Below are 20,566 nucleotides of genomic sequence, written 5' to 3' on the forward strand. Positions count from 1 at the left end.
TCAAAATACAGTACAGTATTAACGATGAGTGCTTTTACTCACGAACTGAGCTGTCCATGTGGACGTATTCATTATGCAATGTATATTATACTGTCTACGGCACATTAGCGTACAATATAGAGAATTAAGTTAAATTGAAAAATAATCAAAATATGGATATTTAAACACATTTTTTAAAAATGGTGGCCGTTCATTTCGATACAGCCTTCAGTTCTAATGTGCATATTATCGCACTATAGACTATTGTACCTAATCCCAATTACCAGTTTCGTTCTTCGTACTAGTAACTCATGTTGAAATAATTCCGTACCTACTCTATAAAAGAGTACCATACCTACTGTACATTCAATCTTCACTTCTACCTGATTAGAAAAGATAAATTACTCAGACATGCTATCTACTGTCCGTCCAAGTGGTTATGTCGTAGGGTCGTAGAAAAGGAGGAAATCATGTGACAGTTAATTACTTAACGAGGCCCGTTTATTTAAGTTATTTTAAACAGTTGTATAATACAGTATTACGTAGACGTCCAATTCCTAACAGAAATTAATGTTCTGAGAAAGGAGCTAAGACAGCCCAACCACTAGCTGGCGAATAAAAGCTGGTGGGGGAAACCGAGATACGACGTAGGTAAATGGACGACAGTACCTGTGCGAAAATGATGCAATATTGAAAGTTCTTTCGTCACTGGAAAACGCGAACATATTTCTGGAACGTACTGTTTACAATGACCGTAAGGCTACTATGACTATATGCAGTCTTGGATCTGTGTGGAGGACGGTTGAACTTCATTAGTAAAGGGGTGGGAGTGAAGTACTTTCAAAAACTCAGGTACGATAAAAATTGAAGTAAAAATAAAATTATGTCCCTGTACATATTTATGCAAGAAAAATAAGCTGAATATGTACCAAAATATGTAAAATCATGAAAATATTTAATATCAATATCTGACAGGTATAGGATAGGTAAGACACACCAGTTGTGATTTCATGCACCCTACTTTTTTACCGCACACTTGACACATTACTATTTATCCTTCTGTAGTGAAAGCTTCGTCCATCGCAATCCATGATTTTATTTTTGTTGTTAGGTTTGAATATACAGGGATCATTTTAGTTAGTTAAAAGCAGTAGATAAACCCATTTGCACTTTATACTGTAAGTACTAAAACTAGAATACTGAGTGAAATGAATGACACAACAGTACTGCAAGCACTGTTTCGCTTTACTGGATTAGGAGGAAATAAGAGGAGATATTGGACACATGCATTTTAGCTGCTCCCCGTAAAAAACAAAGTACTGTACCTACTAAAATCTCAATTTATAGACATTTACAAACTGTTGTTTGAAAAGGTATCATTCCTCTCATTCAGAAGGGTAGGATTATTCCAGCCGAGAACCATACTTTCTAATTCCTCGGAAAATCCCATTTCTGTATAGGTCTACTAAATTTAAAGTAAAGAGGTCAAGCAATAACCTGAAAAGCTATTTATTTAAATTTTTCAACATCTTTCCAGTTTGTTCTTTTACTCCAGCTTCTTTTCAAAAGTCGGCTACTTTATTGCGGCTCATGTCAGACTTGACATGAGTTTTCCCTGGAAGGATTAGGAAGAGGGTGGGTAAGGTTGCAAATTGCATGGGAACGCCTTGTTAAGACGTGTGCAGAACAACTATAGTTCGAGACGAATCATGTCATCCTCGTCCCACTCCACCGCATGAAGGCAACACTATTTTCTGAGTGATTTTTACAATACAAGATAGTTGTTTGAGAAAGGTTACCTTTTGTTCACTCATATTTAAGTGGGCGGTATGGGGTGAGTGCCTCTATTACTTCCTGGAACTAAGGACGTTATGTTTCGTCCCGAAATATATCCTTTCTTGGGTAGGTAAAAAAGTTTTTTAGATCTGTGTATTTCAAATTGTTAACTTCTCCAGCATTTTTTTTCCTTTTAGAGAAGTAAAAATGAATAAAACCCCTAAATATGTAAATTTATGTAATATCAAACAATAATATGTATTGTGGGGTAAATGTTTAAAAATATGTAGTATCAAATTTAAATATATTAATGGTAATTACAAGATTCGCAAAGATTTGTTCTTTATATATAAAGTTAGGTTGAAAGGAATATAATATGTAATTACATAAAAATCCGGTCCCTATTCATCAGGAACATGATTTGAGGATGATCTAACTCTTTGCTGTGTCTCCTTTTGGATGACGAGTAGACCTCGAAAACAATTCTATCTAAAAATCCCTAAATCTACGCAACACGAGAAACACTCGCGCGATGATATTGCCTGAAACTAGGTGCATTAAAAAACATATGTTTTAGCCCACGCTAAACGAGTCTAAAAATCCAAGGTCTAATGATGAATAATGCCGGCGTTTCTGTTTCAGATGCTTTCGGCGCTTGTGAAGAAATTTGTAACTGAATATAAAAGTAGTTTCCAAAGAGTAATTAACTTAACTTATATGAAATTAATGTATGCTCAGCATAAAAACTGTAGCTTATAGATGTTCTCTGCGTTTCATGGAGGTTAGGGTCATAATACTTTCTCGTTCATTATTACATTTGAACATTCCAATACAAAGTTTTATGAAAGTAACAAAAATTGAACCTCATTTACAGGAGTTTCATTGTCTAGCTGAGCGAAATATTTTAATTAATTAATTAAATAATTTTATTACAAAGTTTCGTCTATCCATTATCTTGCGAGGACATTCCCTTGAGCTTATTAACGAAGTAGAAAACTAGACTATAATTTACATTACATGTCACTTACACGAGAGTAATGAAGACGTGTTGTTATTAAGTCACTCTGAGCGTAAATGTCACAAAACACACACATACAGTACGGACTGTAATATTGATCAACAACATTATACAGGTTGAAATGAAAAGAGTGGACAAAACTTCTGATATGGATTCGTCGCATGTATAGTAAAAAATGATTACACCAGCATGGGTCCGGAAATGTTTGGTTTCTGTGTAGGGCTTGTAAGTATGATCTTAGTGTATTCCAGTAAGTTTGTTTACTGGGCTTAATATGATGTATTCTGTTTACATTTCCTTAAATAACTGTGCAACGTACTAATCACGTTTTTAAATTTAAATATAATTTGTTAATAATTTTCGATTTAATTAAATTAAAAAAAAACGTGAACAATAAACTATTTATGCGATATTAAGCCAGCATAAACTTGAAAAATGTATCTATGACAAACCTTAAGAAAAAGTAGGGACTTAAAATAAATCAAAATTGTTTCGCAGGGAACATTTTTATAGGATAATAACTAGACTTCGTTGAATTGCCACACGCAGCGTGCAATCAGGTTGCCGATGTACGGTAGTATAGAGGAGGTGAGCGACCGCCCGGTCTCGTAGTATAAGCAGTTCATGTTAAGAGTTGTGACCGGTCCAAACAGATAGAGCAGCTACAGCTAATGTATACCTATGTAAGCACTTGTTTTTGCATTACTATGGTCGGAATAGTCAAAGCTTAACATTTGTTCAGTGCAGACAAGAATTCAATCAAACATACTACATTGAGAGTGCTGCTGTTCCAAATAATTGCCTCTGGAATACCCTTACCCCCCCAGCCAATCTTGACCCGTTGGAAAACGTGATTGGATGCTGTTAATTATTATTCAGAATATTACGGCAAAATAATGGAGGTAATTGATGCATTAGATAGCATAGACAGTTCCGCTGTTGCAGCTGTAAAATCTGAACAGCTATTGGAAGATATTCTGTTCATTGATTCTAATTTTAAAATCGTGTCCAAAAGCATCACCCTGTTAGAATCGTCTAAACTACAATTCTCAAAAGCTCTTAATATAGTGGATAAAGTATCACAAATCGTTATCTAAAATAACAATTCACTAATTTCAGAAAAAGTGAAATGTAAGTTGAGAAACATTATTGCTAAAAATTCTGCCTATTCACAACTTCGTACTATAAATGATGTAATATCACGTCACGACAAGACGTGTGAAGTTAGTGTGCTAAAAAGTAGTGACTTCCCGTTCTTCAAATATGCACCTATTACATGTGATGTTGAACGTACATTTTCCCAAAATAAAAACTGTTTAAGTGACCATCGGAGGAGGTTACTTTGCAGTCGCTCAAAATGTACGTAACTCTTCACTGCAATGCACATATTCAAGGATGATGTGAGTATATTACATTAAATTTTAAGAGTTAATATACCTCACTACAAAATAATTGTGTATTTACATGTTTAGACATTTGCTACTTCAATGATCATTATATTTCTTGAATGCAGGATACAGGTTTTATTGTAACCGCAGTATACTGCTCAGTGTTTACATCACAGGCATACTCGATCCGTTGCACGTCCCCTTCTCATACAGTCCATACCGCGAGCGTAGTATACCTTACGATTCTCGTGGCAATTCCACGAAGTCTAATAATAACAAATTAAAAATATTATAACTCCAAAACAACTCGACCAAATTAAAAGAAACTGTGTACACTATTACAGTACGATTATTTAGTCCTGACAGTCGCCGGGGATGTGCGCGTGGGACAGGCGAGTCCATTTAGTTACGCCAAGGGGTGTTTGCTTTATTCACTCGCTTGCCTTTACAGACTGCTCGCCCAAAGCGCTGGAAACACTCTCACATTCTTCTCTTTCCTAAACCAGGCAAAGACGCATCTGACCCACAAAACTACCGACCGATCAGTTTGACATCAACATTAGCCAAATTAATGGAGAAAGTTCTCGTGTCACGACTACACGTCTATATGCGCAACCGCAATCTACTCCCGACCACTCAAGCCGGATTCCGACCGGGAGCGCAGCTACACGACCAGCTGATACGAGTGCTCACTCCCATTGAAGAGGCTTATACACGCAGACACTACAGCATCCTTATTGCCTTAGACGCCAAGAGAGCCTTTGACACAGTTTGGATAGACGCCCTAAAATATAAACTCACATCCTTAAACCTGCCACACGAAATCACACGTTGGCTCTCCAGCTTCATATCGAACCGAACAGGACAGGTGAGACTCGGAAGGAACGAACTTTCTCGGACCTTCCGAATAGAAGCTGGGGTCCCCCAAGGCAGTGTCATATCTCCCACTCTGTATAACATCTATGTGGCAGATATTCCCCTACCTAATAACCCGCTAGTAGGACTGGCACAGTATGCAGACGACGTCGCATATTGGGCAACACACCCCCGACTCCCCTCCGCTAGGAAGTTACTAAACGCAACACTCAGGCAGTATCTAAATTGGACCAACACGTGGCGGATCACAGTCAACACAGACAAAACACAGATATGCGTCTTCCGCCCAAAACTCCGGACTCGAGTCCTCCAGAACAACCCAATCACAATAGCCAACACTCAACTTCCACTCCAGCGGAATCTCACATATCTAGGAATACCCCTCACCTCCAAACTCTCCTGGACCGAAGTAGCTAAAGAAACCTGGAGGAAATATAATGCAGCCACCAGAGCAATAAGCTACCTAAGTGGCATCAATCGACCCGGTTGTATAACCGAAACACTCCTCCACCTATACAAAGCATTGGTTAGATCCCTATGCATATATCCCTCCATTTTCCTCGCACAAGCCCCTCCAACGACCCAATTGAAATTTGAAGCACGCGAAAGAAGAATTCTCCGCCAAATCTTCCACCTGCACAGACGTACCAGAAATAACACAGTTTACACTACCACAAAAACAAAGCCACTCTTCACACACCTAAGCAACACAAACAGGAAATACACACATTCGGCAGTAAATCGCGTATACACACAACACATCTTCGCAAATCCCCCGAACACAAACAACAGAACAACACTGGAGAAACTCCTTTACAACTACCACCAGCCCCCACCACCAAACTAAAACACACAAACAAAACCACAAACACGTGTTGGAAATTTGAATACTGTCTGAGAGGACACACGACAGCAACAGAGAGGCAGATGAATAAAATAACACCACACCATGAAAGTCTCCAGAACGATTCAGACGCTTCTGCCACCGGAAGGGGAAACTCAAAAATGTATGTATGTATGTATGCACAGTGTTCTGCCCAAGAGCAGGTCTTTAACTGCAAACCCAGCATTTCCCTTTCTTGCTTTCCTCTTAATCTCCCCATATAATACTTTAATGCTGTCTATCAACTGATATCTTTTACCCCGAACTCTTGTCCCGTTCACCACTCCTTAAGAGTTCCAAATTAACAAATTAGGCCTACACCAAAACAATTAAAACAAAAAAAAAATAAAGTAAAAATAAAATAAAATAAATAAAAAGCCAATCACCGCACTCACACACCTACTGGCACTTATGTCAGAAATAGTGTCATATATAGTATGTAAATATATATTTATCGTTATTTATGTACAATGGCTGGAGAGGGCATCCTGCGCGTATAAGACCCTAAAACGGCCTCTGGCTCAAAGCCAGTAAAGTCAATAAACAACAACAACATATCTCTACTCCGGAACTCTCCCCACTCCTCCGATTACTTCCTCTCTTTCGCGTCGCTGAGCTGCCAGGACTAAATAATCGGTCTGTACATAAAAACGTGGCAAAAATGTGTGATGTTAATTTCAATAAAATTGAATGAGTAGTTAAGAAGTTACAAAATTCAGTCGTTCGTCCACTTGTGCATTATTACCAAAAGAACTGTATCGTGGATACTTAATATTTCAAAGGATTCGCTTTATATTTAAGAGGAATCGCGTACTACACAGAGCTTTTCAAAATCACTTTTCTGATATAATGTGCGTTGAAATCTTGTCATCATAATACTTCACATTTCGTACAATGAGATGTTTGAAGCAGAGTTTTAGGGATTATGAATTCTCATCCTGTGTGGATTGTGAAGTTCAGATTCCTGTCGGTAAACTTCAATGTACTGCGCTAAATAAGGTCTTGTTAAGCTCAAAGCATTTCAGAAAAAAAATATCTCGTGTACAGGGGATTGGGTCCACGCTCACAGGTTACAGCCGGGCTGTTGCACTGACGTGATTCTCGCACGAGCGACTCAAATGCGATTAAGCTACCCCAAGGAACACAACCCCAACAAGCTCGTTCAATCTTCTTATGTGAGCGGTTTATGTACAATAATATTTACTATGTAAATATTACAATATTCTGTATCCATAGTAAACATAATTTCATAATAAAACTCTCCCTTCAATCGATCCATCGATCGATCAAATAAACAGACAAGCTTATTGTTCGAGTTACACGCGACAACGGAGAGATATATCGAACCGCTCTTTCTACTCGCACCAAGTTATCTCTGAGCTGCGGGGATATGAATGACATAGAGGGCTACGTCTAGCTAATCGCCTCCGGAAAAATACAGCTGAAGCGTGGGTCTCCCATCTGACAACATTATACTGTATATGTGACGAGTAAAATTAACTCTGAAAGGTTAACTTTGTTATATGAAAGCATTGAGATAATCTCTGAACAGTTCATCCAGGTTTTTTATTTAGTGTTTGCTTAACGACTCTTTTGACCTGCAAAATATCTTTCTAATTTTTCATTACACAGCTGAACCGTCGGACTCCGAACTGACAAAATTTATATGGGGTATTAGTCAGGATGCTATTTTACGGCGAATAAAAATTTTAAATTTCGGTATAAAATTAGTTAATTTCGGTGTTATTTCACATAAAAGAACATAAAATCGGTGTTATTCCGCATTTGAACAAAACTTTTTGATTCGTCGTTAAAAATACATTATTGAATATTTCTACAAAGGCTAGAGTTCTGTTTCATCACTGAAATCTTAAGGATCTTTGTAATTTTTAGCAATGCTTAGAGTTTTATAAATTGAAATATAAAAATTGGAGATTTATCCTTCGAAGAGGTGGAAAAATTCAAATATCTTGGAGCAACAGTAACAAATATAAATAACACTCGGGAGGAAATTAAACGCAGAATAAATATGGGAAATGCGTGTTATTATTCGGTTGACAAGCTTTTAACATCCAGTCTGCTGTCAAAACATTTGAAAGTTAGAATTTATAAAACAGTTATATTACCGGTTCTTCTGTATGGTTGTGAAACTTGGACTCTCACTCTGAGAGAGGAACATAGGTTAAGGGCGTTTGAGAATAAGGTGCTTAGGAAAATATTTGGGGCTAAGCGGGATCAAGTTACAGGAGAATGGAGAAAGTTACACAACGCAGAACTGCACGCATTGTATTCTTCACCTGACATAATTAGGAACATTAAATCCAGACGTCTGAGATGGGCAGGGCATGTAGCACGTATGGGCGAATCCAGAAATGCATATAGAGTGTTAGTTGGGAGACCGGAGGGAAAAATACCTTTAGGGAGGCCGAGACGTAGGTGGGAGGATAATATTAAAATGGATTTGAGGGAGGTGGGATATGATGATAGAGACTGGATTAATTTTGCACAGGATAGGGACCGATGGCGGGCTTATTTGAGGGCGGCAATGAACCTTCGGGTTCCTTAAAAGCCATTTGTAAGTAAGTAGAGTTTTATATTGGTAGTTACCTATTGTATAGAGAAATTAGTGTAAGAGCTTCATACAATTTGTGTGAATATACAAACATTCAGATTATTTTTATTTTATATTTAAACATCGTCACTCGAAATACAATTTGAAAATTAGATTGAAAATTGTGTAGGTATTGAAATAGGGTCTGAATATTAAATTAAATATGTTGTAGCCTACATAAATATCAATGTAAATCATTATATTTTAATCACTTAATTTTTAAGAAGATTTCACTGCATAATTAAATTAAAATCATAAATCCAACTTACTTCAATCATTTCCATGCTTGCCGAAGCACATCGGATAGAGAACTTAGCTACACCAAAGCTCACTGTGTTAAATAACGCACATATTTATGTGACTTCCAATAAATATATATTTTCAATGGCTTAAAGCACATACAGTATACTGCATTACCATTTCTTGTGAAAACTAAGATATGGTTATATAGTGAAAGTATAAGTGTAACACTGCATTCTGCACAAGTAGTGTATTGTATGGGACATTAATAATATTAATATTATATATTCCTACATTATTCATATAAGGTGCATGCTACAGGAAAATCTTCTTTCAAGGTTTCCCGACAGTTTGAAAAATGGACATACAATACTTGTGCATTAAGCCATCGTTTCGAGCTATTTAAATTAAAATTTCTAAAAGAAATAAGAACTCCGCCTTAATTATTTAGGGCTGAATAAAGCCTACTACAATTTAGTTTTATAGGATATCTTTGTGGTAAAGTGAAACCTCTCATTTACGGATATCGAAGGGACGTAACAATCTGTTCGCATCTGAGAGGTGTTGTTTATTGGGAGGGAGGCCCCCCCAATCTAACAGTAAATTTATAATATGCATTATGTATCCTTTAAAGCTATAAATGAAATGTATTACTGTAGTTTAATTCTAAATACAGTATCTTACAGTAAATTCTTTGCAACTTTAAGAACAGTAGATAAGACCGAAAAAGGAAAATACAGTACTGTGCCATGCAATTTTATTCTAGGTCTACAGTTATGCAGTACTGTAATTTACAGTTTTCAACTTAACCTTTACGTTCAGGTGCCATGCCTCTCGAAACAGAAAAACTGATTGAAGTGAAGAGAATAATCCTATTAACCCTATCATGTGTCGAATACAATTTCACGATAGCGGAAACCTTGGATCCATCAGACAGGTTAAATTGTATGACTTGTTTATCCACCCGCTTCCAGCTAACAAGGGGTATACCTTATTTTATTTCAAGGAGTGCAGTTCGGTGTTCAAAGGAGCCACCGAACTGCACTCCTTGAAATAAAATAAAGTATAGCTAGTGGTAGCCTACGAGACCCTTATTGTCTTCTTTCATGTTACGGAATTTCTGTATAGTTCTCAAAACTAAATATTCTATTTTTGTATCACATTAGATCTTGAAAACCAAGTTCTGTCCGCAGTCAGAAGGTAAAGCAAGCTTTAGGATTGTGAAACAGCTGTCCGTGTCCGTGTCTGAGAGTGTCCGTAAACTAGAGTTAAATTTATCATTATTTCAATATTATTTCAGTTGGGACATAAAAATCTGTCTGTATTTGAGGAGTGTTAAGTTAGACAGTTTATGAACTTGGTCAATTTCTTTCATAGTAAACATATCATAATATCCCTTTTAGGGTATAATAGCCCTAAAAAGTGTCTCAAAATAGCCCTTCTCATTGATACACTAATTACTGCTAGACTGATTACATTCACAGCTTTTCTTCGGAGAAAAATAAAGCCGACACTATTCTGAGTAAAAGGAAAATTTAAAAATTATTCTATCTTTATTAATTCAAGAGCAATAACAAAAGTAACCGAGTATCACATCAAAGTTTTGTCAAGAAACAAAACTACATTTTTTAACACATTTATTATTATTATTATTATTATTATTATTATTATTATTATTATTATTATTATTATTATTATTATTATTAAATATCCGCGGAAAAGAACCCTAATTCACCAAGCGGTATGGTAGGGTTTTAGTTTTTGTTATGGGTAAACTACTTATCTATACTACTTATTTTTACACAGATAATGGTGAAATATGTATCTATAGTCTTTTAAAGATAAAGTTTAGCAAGTTTATAAATTGTCTGTAGCAACAAGGTTTCTTGATTACTTCACATAGTGGAGTCCTGTATTCGGTGTCGCAGTCCAGAAGATGTGCCTTTATTTGAAATCTCTTTGCTTCAATAATAGGACAGTCAAATAGAAGGTGTTTCACACTGTGAAGGTCTTCGCGGCAGGATCATGTAGAGTCGATGTCTGCTGGAATGTTGAATCTGTCGAAGTAAGTACCAAATTTCCCATGTCTGAAAGAAACTGCGTTGTTACGAAAGTAGGTTTGAAGTGATGGCTTTTGAGTCGATCGTGGATTGTTGGGAAGAAGATGTCTCTTGTTAGTGATCCGGTTGAGCATGTCGTCCATCTAGTATTCCAGTTTTGATGAGTCTGTTGTATTTGTTTCTTGATATTTGATATCGGTTGTAAACTGTATGTCGGAGTTTCGTTGCTGGATGCTGCAGCTTTCGCTAGCTCATCAGCTCTTTCATTTCCTCTTACACCATTGTGTCCACGGACCCAAGTGAGGCATATGTGATGTGCGTACTTTTCAAGTAATCCCCTTGCCTCTATCGCTAATGGGTGACGGTTGTACTTGTCAGCGATGCAGTGAAGGGCAGCTTGGGAGTCACTAAATATGCGCGCTGTGTTTTCGTTCTTAATGCACAATTTCATAGCTTCATTAATTGCTAGAAGTTCTGCCTGAAAAACTGTGCAATAAGGAGACAGTTTTATCTTGGTGCAAAATATTTCATCATCACTGTGATAGGCAACAAATGCGCAGCCTATTTGTTCTTCCAGTTGATTACTTTTGTGTCGTGGTCCATCTGTATGTATGTGGTAGTCGTGTGTCTAGTAGCAGGTGAGGAGGAGTTGTCCTTTTGATGGAATGCTTGGGTGGCCCACTGCTATGTGATCCGCTAACTGTTCAATATTGTGGTTGTTGAATGTTGTAGTGGAGATTTTTCGATTTTTCTTTAAGTCAGATAATTGAGCTCTGTAGATTCCAGTAAGATCTAATGGTTCAATAGCTGCGATGACTTGAGCTGCATCAGTTGATACAGTTCGGTAAGCTCGAGTAATTTTTAATACATTTATGAGGCTGATAATGATTTTTTTTAAATGTAGTTCAATATTGCCCCATAAAGAGCATAAAATGTACTTCCATAATCGCAGTTTTAAACATTTTCAAACTGAGCCTCTGATGCATTTTAAAGTCTGTATCAAATTAGCCCTACTGACCGTATGTTAGTTTCAAAGTTAATGCATTCATTACATCGTTTATAATCATTTTGTAATGTTATATAATGTGCAACCATTAAAACTTATCGAAAACCTATATTCTTGCGCTTGCTCTCGGAAACTTACACATTTACCGGCACCCGAGGCTATGATGCATTTCCAGTGTGTGAGACTCAGGGAATCCATGAGAGGTATGTCCAGCGAGAGGGGAGATGAGGAAGTAAGCTGGTTACCGTGGTAACCCCACTCATAACTGAGTTTTTATATATTGACCACCTTTTTCGTGTAAGATAGTTTTCTCAACATAACGCTGTCACTTCTTCCGTGTTCTTAACACGTTCCAAGTAACATGTGTTAGCATGCGTGCCAGTTCACCAGTTCAACTTTGTCTTCACCATTACCACTTGACATTTCTGTGATTGTAATTATTATTTTGAGCTTTATCCGGTTGTTCGTAAGATTATAGATGTTTTGTGAATTATAATGAATCTAACGGATGATTTAGCGTGGTTCTTATTTCAGACACATTTTTCTCTACGCAAAGACGAGGACTAACGTAGTGTGTTAAACGTTGGAAAACCAATACCCAACACCTTTGCTTTGTCTGAAGAAAGTTTGCATAAATCATAATGAAAGTTCTAAAACTTTCACTAGAAAACTTAAACCTCGTTGATACGAGGAACATAAATAGCTAACTAGTTATTTCCAGAAGCATTATTCTCGGTGGTGTTTACTAATCGCCGTCAAAAAGGGATCGTGATGTGGCAGATTTGAAAAACAGACTATTTACACAAGAATTTCGCGAACACGATTCTTCTCTTGAGAATAATTACGAAGAGTTTTGTTGGTTTCAAAGAGCTGAAAAAAAAACTCGAATAAAACTGCTGCAGATTCTCTTAGAGAAAAATTTCGTCTGCACATTGATATAATTTACAAACATTACGGTGAGCTTCATTTTAATAAAGTAAAGTAGTTCGAAGTAAGGAACAGTAAATAGTAGTAAATTCGTTTCTTGGTGACATGCTTCTCTCAGTAGGTTTCTTCTCACCTTTTAGATGCAATATCATTTTCAACCATGAAAAAAGTATTACTACTGAATAGTTTCAAGGGAAAAATTGTTCCAAGGTCGGGTATCGATTCCGGAACAATTTTTCCCTTGAAATTATTCAAATCTGCTTCACAGAGAGTTTTACCTGAAAGCTAAATTTGCATAATTATTATTGTAAAGAATGGGCAGAACGAAGAAAAATTCTCTCCGGTAGCTGGATTGGAACCCGGGCTTTCAAGCTTTACGTGCTGACGCTTTATTCACTAAGCCACACCGGATTCAAATTCCGATGCCGGATTGAATCCTTCTCAGTTTAAGTTCTACCTCTGTGTTCCCCTTTGGTGGGCCTATCCTCAACTACTGTGGCATAAAATATGTGACAGTGGCACAATGTCCAACGCTATGTACAGTAGTGGAAAAAAAACGGACCGACACGTGTAGCTGATTTCAGAGCCTTGTTCACTCCAGAGCACGACAGACTGGTAACTAAGACTTTCGTGGTTCGAATCCTGCCTGGGAAGGAAACTTTTTTTTGTTTCTTATTCAAATTTATTCCCAGTACTTTTCGATTGCTGGTAAAATTCATGTTCTGGGAATAATAATTTAATTAAGTAGTAAAATGTCTCTGCAATCGAAAAGTATTGGGAATAAATTTGAATAAGGAACAAGAAAAAGTTTCCTTCCCAGACAGAATTTGAACCACAAAAGTCTTAGTTACCAGTCTATCCTGCTCCGGAGTGAACAAGGCTCTGAAATCAGCTACAAGTGTCGGTCCGGTTTTTTTTTCCGCTACTGTACAGAGGTACGAGTGACTAAGTGGCCGGGGTCCGACAGGATAAGGCGCAGTCTTGAATCACAAAGTGATTACTTACGCTCATCATGTTACTATGATATACCGAAGTACGTATGATATTTCTTCACCAAATGGTAATGCAGAATTTCTGCAAGAAAATATATGTACTTCGGTACATCATAGTAAAAGTTATTATTACGGATTCTCTATTTCTCCTAACAATGGCTTGCGAGTTACATGTTCAATGACTCCAGAGCAGCGATTGCTAAAAATCAAAATTGTATTCTATGAAGTTTTGAACGTGGGTCTCCGAGTAGGAAGGCACGTGCACTAATAAATAGGCTAGAGGTAAGGCGTCACGTATTAGATACACGGATGTTGGGATTACGATATATGCACAGCGAATGTAACGATTTTGCGGTCCCCCGCGGATCCGCGTTGAGTCAGCCGCTGATTTCTAGAAGAGCTGGCTGAATATCTGTTTAAAACTGCCATCGCCCACATCTCCACTGCATCATCGTTATATTCGCTAGCATTATTGCCGACTTTGTATTGTGTAGATTGTGTATATGTGAACCTTGTGGTGGCAAAAACGCTTTGAAACATTATTAGTTACAGTTCGAGGAAATATGGTTGTTATGGTGTATAAAAATTAGAAAAATAAATAAATGCCTGAAATCACATTGTCATAAATGGCCTCTCAGATCATATCTGGGTCATGCCAATGGTCTCCAGCAACTCCGATAATCTACACCTCTCCATTCTTCCCACGTCAAAACACCTCAATCTCCTCTCATCTAATGTATCCGGTTTGCCAAAACAAAAAAACCTTTCCCATTCATTCTTATATTCGCTCCAGTTCCTCCCCACAGTTGGTACTCAAGACAGTCTTCTTTCATTCACTGGGCTTTTAGCACCCACGTATCTGACTCTTGCTTTTATAGATAAATGGACTATTCTTCATATTCCTCGAAATTACTACATTCGTATAAGAGAATATTAGTTACGAAACTCATTCATACCGCTCAGCACTGTTGGCTAGAGTGACTAGAGGGCGGAAATGTGTGCGTTGTCCCTGAAGTTTATTATCATCGACTGTATTGCTACTGCTCGCGTCGTATGCATGGACTGTGTTGCTACTGCTCGCGTCGTATGTACGGACTGTGTTGCTACTGCTCGCTTCGTATGCATGGACTGTGTTGCTACTGCTCGCGTCGTAATCATGGACTGTGTTGCTACTTCTCGCGTCGTATGCATGGACTGTGTTGCTACTGCTCGCGTCGTATGCATGGACTGTGTTGCTACTGCTCGCGTCGTATGCATGGACTGTGTTGCTACTGCTCGCGTCGTATGCATGGACTTTGTTGCTACTGCTCGCGTCGTATGCATGGACTGTGTTGCTACTGCTCGCGTCGTATGCATGGACTGTGTTGCTACTGCTCGCGTCGTATGCATGGACTGTGTTGCTACTGCTCGCGTCGTATGCATGGACTGTGTTGCTACTGCTCGCGTCGTATGCATGGACTGTGTTGCTACTGCTCGCGTCGTATGCATGGACTGTGTTGCTACTGCTCGCGTCGTATGCATGGACTGTGTTGCTACTGCTCGCGTCGTAATCATGGACTGTGTTGCTACTTCTCGTGTCGTATGCATGGACTGTGTTGCTACTTCTCGCGTCGTATGCATGGACTGTGTTGCTAATTCTCGCGTCGTATGCATGGACTGTGCTGCTACTGCTCGCGTCGTATTTACGGACTGTGTTGCTACTGCTCGCGTCGTATGCATGGACTGTGTTGCTACTGCTCGCGTCGTATGCATGGACTGTGTTGCTACTGCTCGCGTCGTATGCATGGACTGTGTTGCTACTGCTCGCGTCGTATGCATGGACTGTGTTGCTACTGCTCGCGTCGTATGCATGGACTGTGTTGCTACTGCTCGCGTCGTATGCATGGACTGTGTTGCTACTGCTCGCATCGTATGCATGGACTGTGTTGCTACTGCTCGCGTCGTATGCATGGACTGTGTTGCTACTGCTCGCGTCGTATGCATGGACTGTGTTGCTACTGCTCGCATCGTATGCATGGACTGTGTTGCTACTGCTCGCGTCGTATGCATGGACTGTGTTGCTACTGCTCGCGTCGTATGCATGGACTGTGTTGCCACTGCTCGCGTCGTATGCATGGACTGTGTTGCCACTGCTCGCGTCGTATGCATGGACTGTGTTGCTACTCCTCGCGTCGTATGCATGGACTGTGTTGTTACTGCTCGCGTCGTATGCATGGTCTGTGTTGCTACTCCTCGCGTCGTATGCATGGTCTGTGTTGCTACTGCCTTTGATCTAGGCTACTGCTCGCGTCGTGTCGCATCTAACCTGTATCGTTCTTTAACCGCACACAGATCCGCCCTCTACTCATGACATTAGCACGTCAATGGTGTGAAGTGTCTCAGAAACACACATCAATGTAACTATTCATAAATACCTTTGAGTCAAGTCTACGAATGAGAGCATAATTCATCTATGCCATAAACTCTGCCTTGCTTCCGCAAGAAAAGTGGAATATAAGAAAGTTATTTCATAAATTTGCTCTTAATAATGGCATGCTTTTTTAATATTTTGCTTCTGAATACCGGAACTTTCGGCTTTGGCTATTGATTGAAGCTAGAATCTTTGCTATCTATTCCATTGTGAGCTAGAATTGTTTTTTTAATTTGAACGTTTGCTACCGAGGGCGAAGTACAAACTTAAACTAGAAAAAATTATATTGACTGCGTGCTTTACGAGTGTTTACACATTACAATGAACGATTGTAAATATTTTACGTGTTTCAAGTGAAAAATTTCTCCTTCTTTCTGATAAAATACGGTTTTTTAACGAAGTGTTTGCTTCCAGTTTCTTCTATTAGAGCACGAGCTCCAAACTCCTAGCTTTGTTTTCTTTTGACATGTTCACTGAACGGCAGACCTGAACTGTGTAAGTTCGGTTGAATTTCGCCCAGATGTACTTCTAACATACTTGCACTACTGTGGTTTGCTTGGAGACTCTAGGTGTCCAATCTGAGGACTCTATTTATGAGCTATCGCTTGATATGGCGAGTCCACACCTGTGGAGTAACGGTCAGCGCGTCTGGCCGCGAAACCAGGTGGCCCGGGTTCGAATCCCGGTCGGGACAAGTTACCTGGTTGAGGTTTTTCCGGGGTTTTCCCTCAACCCAATACGAGAAAATGCTGGGTAACTTTCGGTGCTGGACCCCGGACTCATTTCACCGGCATTATCACCTTCATTTCATTCAGACGCTAAATGACCTAGATGTTGATATAGCGTCGTAAAATAACCCAATAAAATAAAAAAAAATGTTATGGCGAGAATACAAAATGTATAATTCATTCGTTGTAGTTCAATACAGAAAGTTTGTAAATGTAGAAGTTATTCAGTGTCGTGATTTTGTAAATATTGTGAATTATCGAACAATTTTAGAATCCGTAGTGACCTGTGTGGCAGTATCCAAGTACATTTACATGGACTACAGAAGTCAAAGAGAGCCACATTGTGGATAGGTGGTTGTAAAAGTAATGAAATGGCATTCTAGCATATGTACGCAGTCGCTGAAACATATAAATGCAGGTGACAAATTAAAAATCAATCCAAACTCAACAAAGTAGCGACCGCACAACTAATGTAACTCATTCGCTCAATGCCCCAGCAACAATTTTAAAGCGACTGTCATGCTGTCCCTCAAACTTCGCAATATGTCAATATCGAGCACAAAAGTTGTTACCTAGAATTAAAAATTCCGACTATAATACCTCAGAAAACGTTAAAACATATCTCCATGCTGCTATTTTAGCATTTCTCAGTGTAACAATCTTTAGATAATTGTACATTGAAGAGTCTTAACTGTAGATCAGTTATAAAGATATTTATCACCACTAGTTTGATCATCATCACATCCAACAAGATTTATGCCACAAAAAACGCTATGGGGCTGGTTTTCAAACTTGAATTAACTCTATTTCTTGAAAGTAGTTACATATCTACATACATAGCAATGTCTAAACTTGATAATCTACTTGTACACCTACGTGCCTACCTACGTATACAACGCCACACTTGTCTATTCACCTCCCTACCTACATGTTCCTTTATAACCAGGTGGAACAAAACAACTGATCCGTCCGTTTAATCATTGAGCCATACATCCAACCATCCACTCAACCACCCATCCCTCCATCCATACTTTCACCTATCCGTCCGTCTATATATTCATCCATCCATCCATCCATCCATCCATCCATCCATCCATCGCTCAGCCACTTATCCTTCCACCCACTCACACATCTGTCTAGAATTTCATCTATCCATCCATCTATATATATCTATCCATCCATCCATGCTTCAATCTCTCGAACCATCAATCCATCTATCCATCTGTTTACACGTTCATCCATCCATCCATCCATCCATCCATCCATCCATCCATCCATCCATACGTCCACACCTGTGGAGTAACGGTCAGCGCGTCTGGCCGCGAAACCAGGTGGCCAGGGTTCGATTCCCGGTCGGGACAAGTTATCTGGTTGAGGTTTTTCCGGGGTTTTCCCTCAACCCAATATGAGCAAATGCTGGATAATTTTCGGTGTTGGACCCCGGACTCATTTCACCGGCATTATCACCTTCATCTCATTCAGACACTAAATAGCCTAAGATGTTGATAATGCGTCGTAAAATAACCTGCTAAAATCCATCCATACATCCGTCTACATGTTCATCCATCGCCCAACCACTCATCTATCCATCCGTCAATCAATTCATCCATGTAACCGTTCATTCATCCACCCAAAAACTCATCCGCCCGTTCATCCATCCATTGATTCGTCCATTCCTCTGTGAATTCACCCATCCATCCAGACATCATTCCGTCCCTACCCGTTCATCCATCAATCCATCGCTCCAAGCATCCATTCCTCTGTGAATCAATCCACCGATCCATCCCTCTGTGAATCCATCTATCCATTTGTCCATTCACTCACACATCAGTCCGTTCGAGTAAACGTTCATTCATCCACCCAATAATTTATCTACCCGTCCGTTTCCATCCATCCACCCATCCATTTCATTCAACCAACCAATAATCCATCTAACCGTTGATTCATGCATCGATGCTCGATGCATCCATCCATCCATCCATCGTTCTATGCATCCTTTCATCCATTTCTCTGTGAATCCATCCATTCATCCACAAATTAATTCATTCCTCCCTGAATCCGTCTATCCATTTCTCCATCGTCCGTCTACTAGTTTAACTACATATTACTCCATCCATTCGTGCTTCCATTCATTCATCGGTCCATCCCTCCATGCTTCTATCCATTCCATCGTTCTCCCAATCATCCATCCATCCATCCATCCATCCATCCATCCATCAATCCACCCATCCTTCCTTCCTTTCGTGCTTCCACGAATACATCCGTTCATCCCTTCATGAATCCATTCATCCATACGTCCATTACTCCGTGCATTAATCCATCCATTCTTCCATCAATTTATGCACCTATACATCCAACAGTTCATGTATCCATGAATGTATTATCCATTCGTCCATCATTTCGTACATTATCCAACAGTTCTCTACCCATCTGTCCATCCGTCCGTGAATCCATCAATCCGTCAGTCCCTCCATTCAATCTTCCTCCATCCATCCATCCATCCATCCATCCATCCATCCATCCATCCATCCATCCATCCATCATTGATTCTTTCGTCCATGTAATTGCAAGGAAGTGTTTGCATTTTACTTTTCCTCGGAGATAAACAGAGAAAGTGAAATTAAAGTCGAAATCTTCAAGTTTCAACATACATAATCCTGCTTAGTGTAAAATAATTTCAGCTTGTGTACTGCAAGAGAATAAATACAGAGCGAGCTGAATTTCAAATTTTTTTCTCTTTCGGACCTGTGACTGGGTGAGCCTGAACACAATCGCTTAAACGTACTCATTTCTATTGAATTAATTTTACGTTTGAGCTTCTATGAGACCATACGTCAGGCATCAACCCCCTGGGCAAAACGAGTTCTATCAGAGATTTAGTAGGCAAATACTCAGCTCTACGTCACGAACATTCATTTTCAAGAAAATTAGAAAGAAATAGTGTTTGATAATACAGTCTTGTACATACGTATCAGAAAATAACAACTTGGAATTACACTGTCGTTCTAAGTTGACACATCGCCACCGGATGTGTCTAACATATCATTAGTGTACTAAAATGTTCGAACATGAGAGGCAACGAGGACATTATGAAATTCGTCTTATTTCATTTGAAATACTAATCGTAAGATCTGTGCTAAAATCCTTAAGCGGTTAAAACATGACAGGCCTCCTCCTGCAGAGCGAACATCGGCGAATATTGAACTTCGCCGTACTCAAACTTGAACCGAACATAGCGCCTGTAATGCACGACGCTGATCGTCACCATATTCAAGGGACAGGTTTCGATCACTTCTGCGTTTCGCGGTTGTCCAGAACTCTGGAGTAACTTTTTTCTCGTCCAGAAATTTCCCGACATTGTCAACCCTAACCTTACCGTTGTCATTTTTCTGGCTATAACAGGACTATACTTCCATTTTTCATTACAGATACTATTACTTGCACTACTATCAACTCTGAATTGCGAATTATAAGCAAAATAAACGTGCAATTGATACAGGAGCAGCCATTTATAAGTTTTACAAATTTCTGTTCCGATGTTGAGATGGAGAAGGCTGTACGTGCGATCACACCTCACCAAAGAGCCATCGATTGTCATAACCCCAATTTCGTTCTGAATAGCCCCATAGTTCTAACAAGAGTAATTCTGAAGGTAATACAAAGCGATGCGTG

At 39.0% G+C, this 20,566-nt stretch overlaps 1 protein-coding gene across 1 annotated transcript in view; it reads right to left on the reverse strand.

Annotated features, from left to right (window-relative positions):
- The window catches only part of Ca-alpha1D (Ca[2+]-channel protein alpha[[1]] subunit D), a 591,502-nt gene that overhangs the window by 570,083 nt on the left and 853 nt on the right, over window positions 1–20,566 (reverse strand). The gene's annotated exons all lie outside the window — the stretch shown is intronic.

The sequence above is a fragment of the Periplaneta americana genome, chromosome 10, assembly GCF_040183065.1.
Source record: "Periplaneta americana isolate PAMFEO1 chromosome 10, P.americana_PAMFEO1_priV1, whole genome shotgun sequence".
In the NCBI taxonomy this organism is placed as follows: domain Eukaryota; kingdom Metazoa; phylum Arthropoda; class Insecta; order Blattodea; family Blattidae; genus Periplaneta; species Periplaneta americana.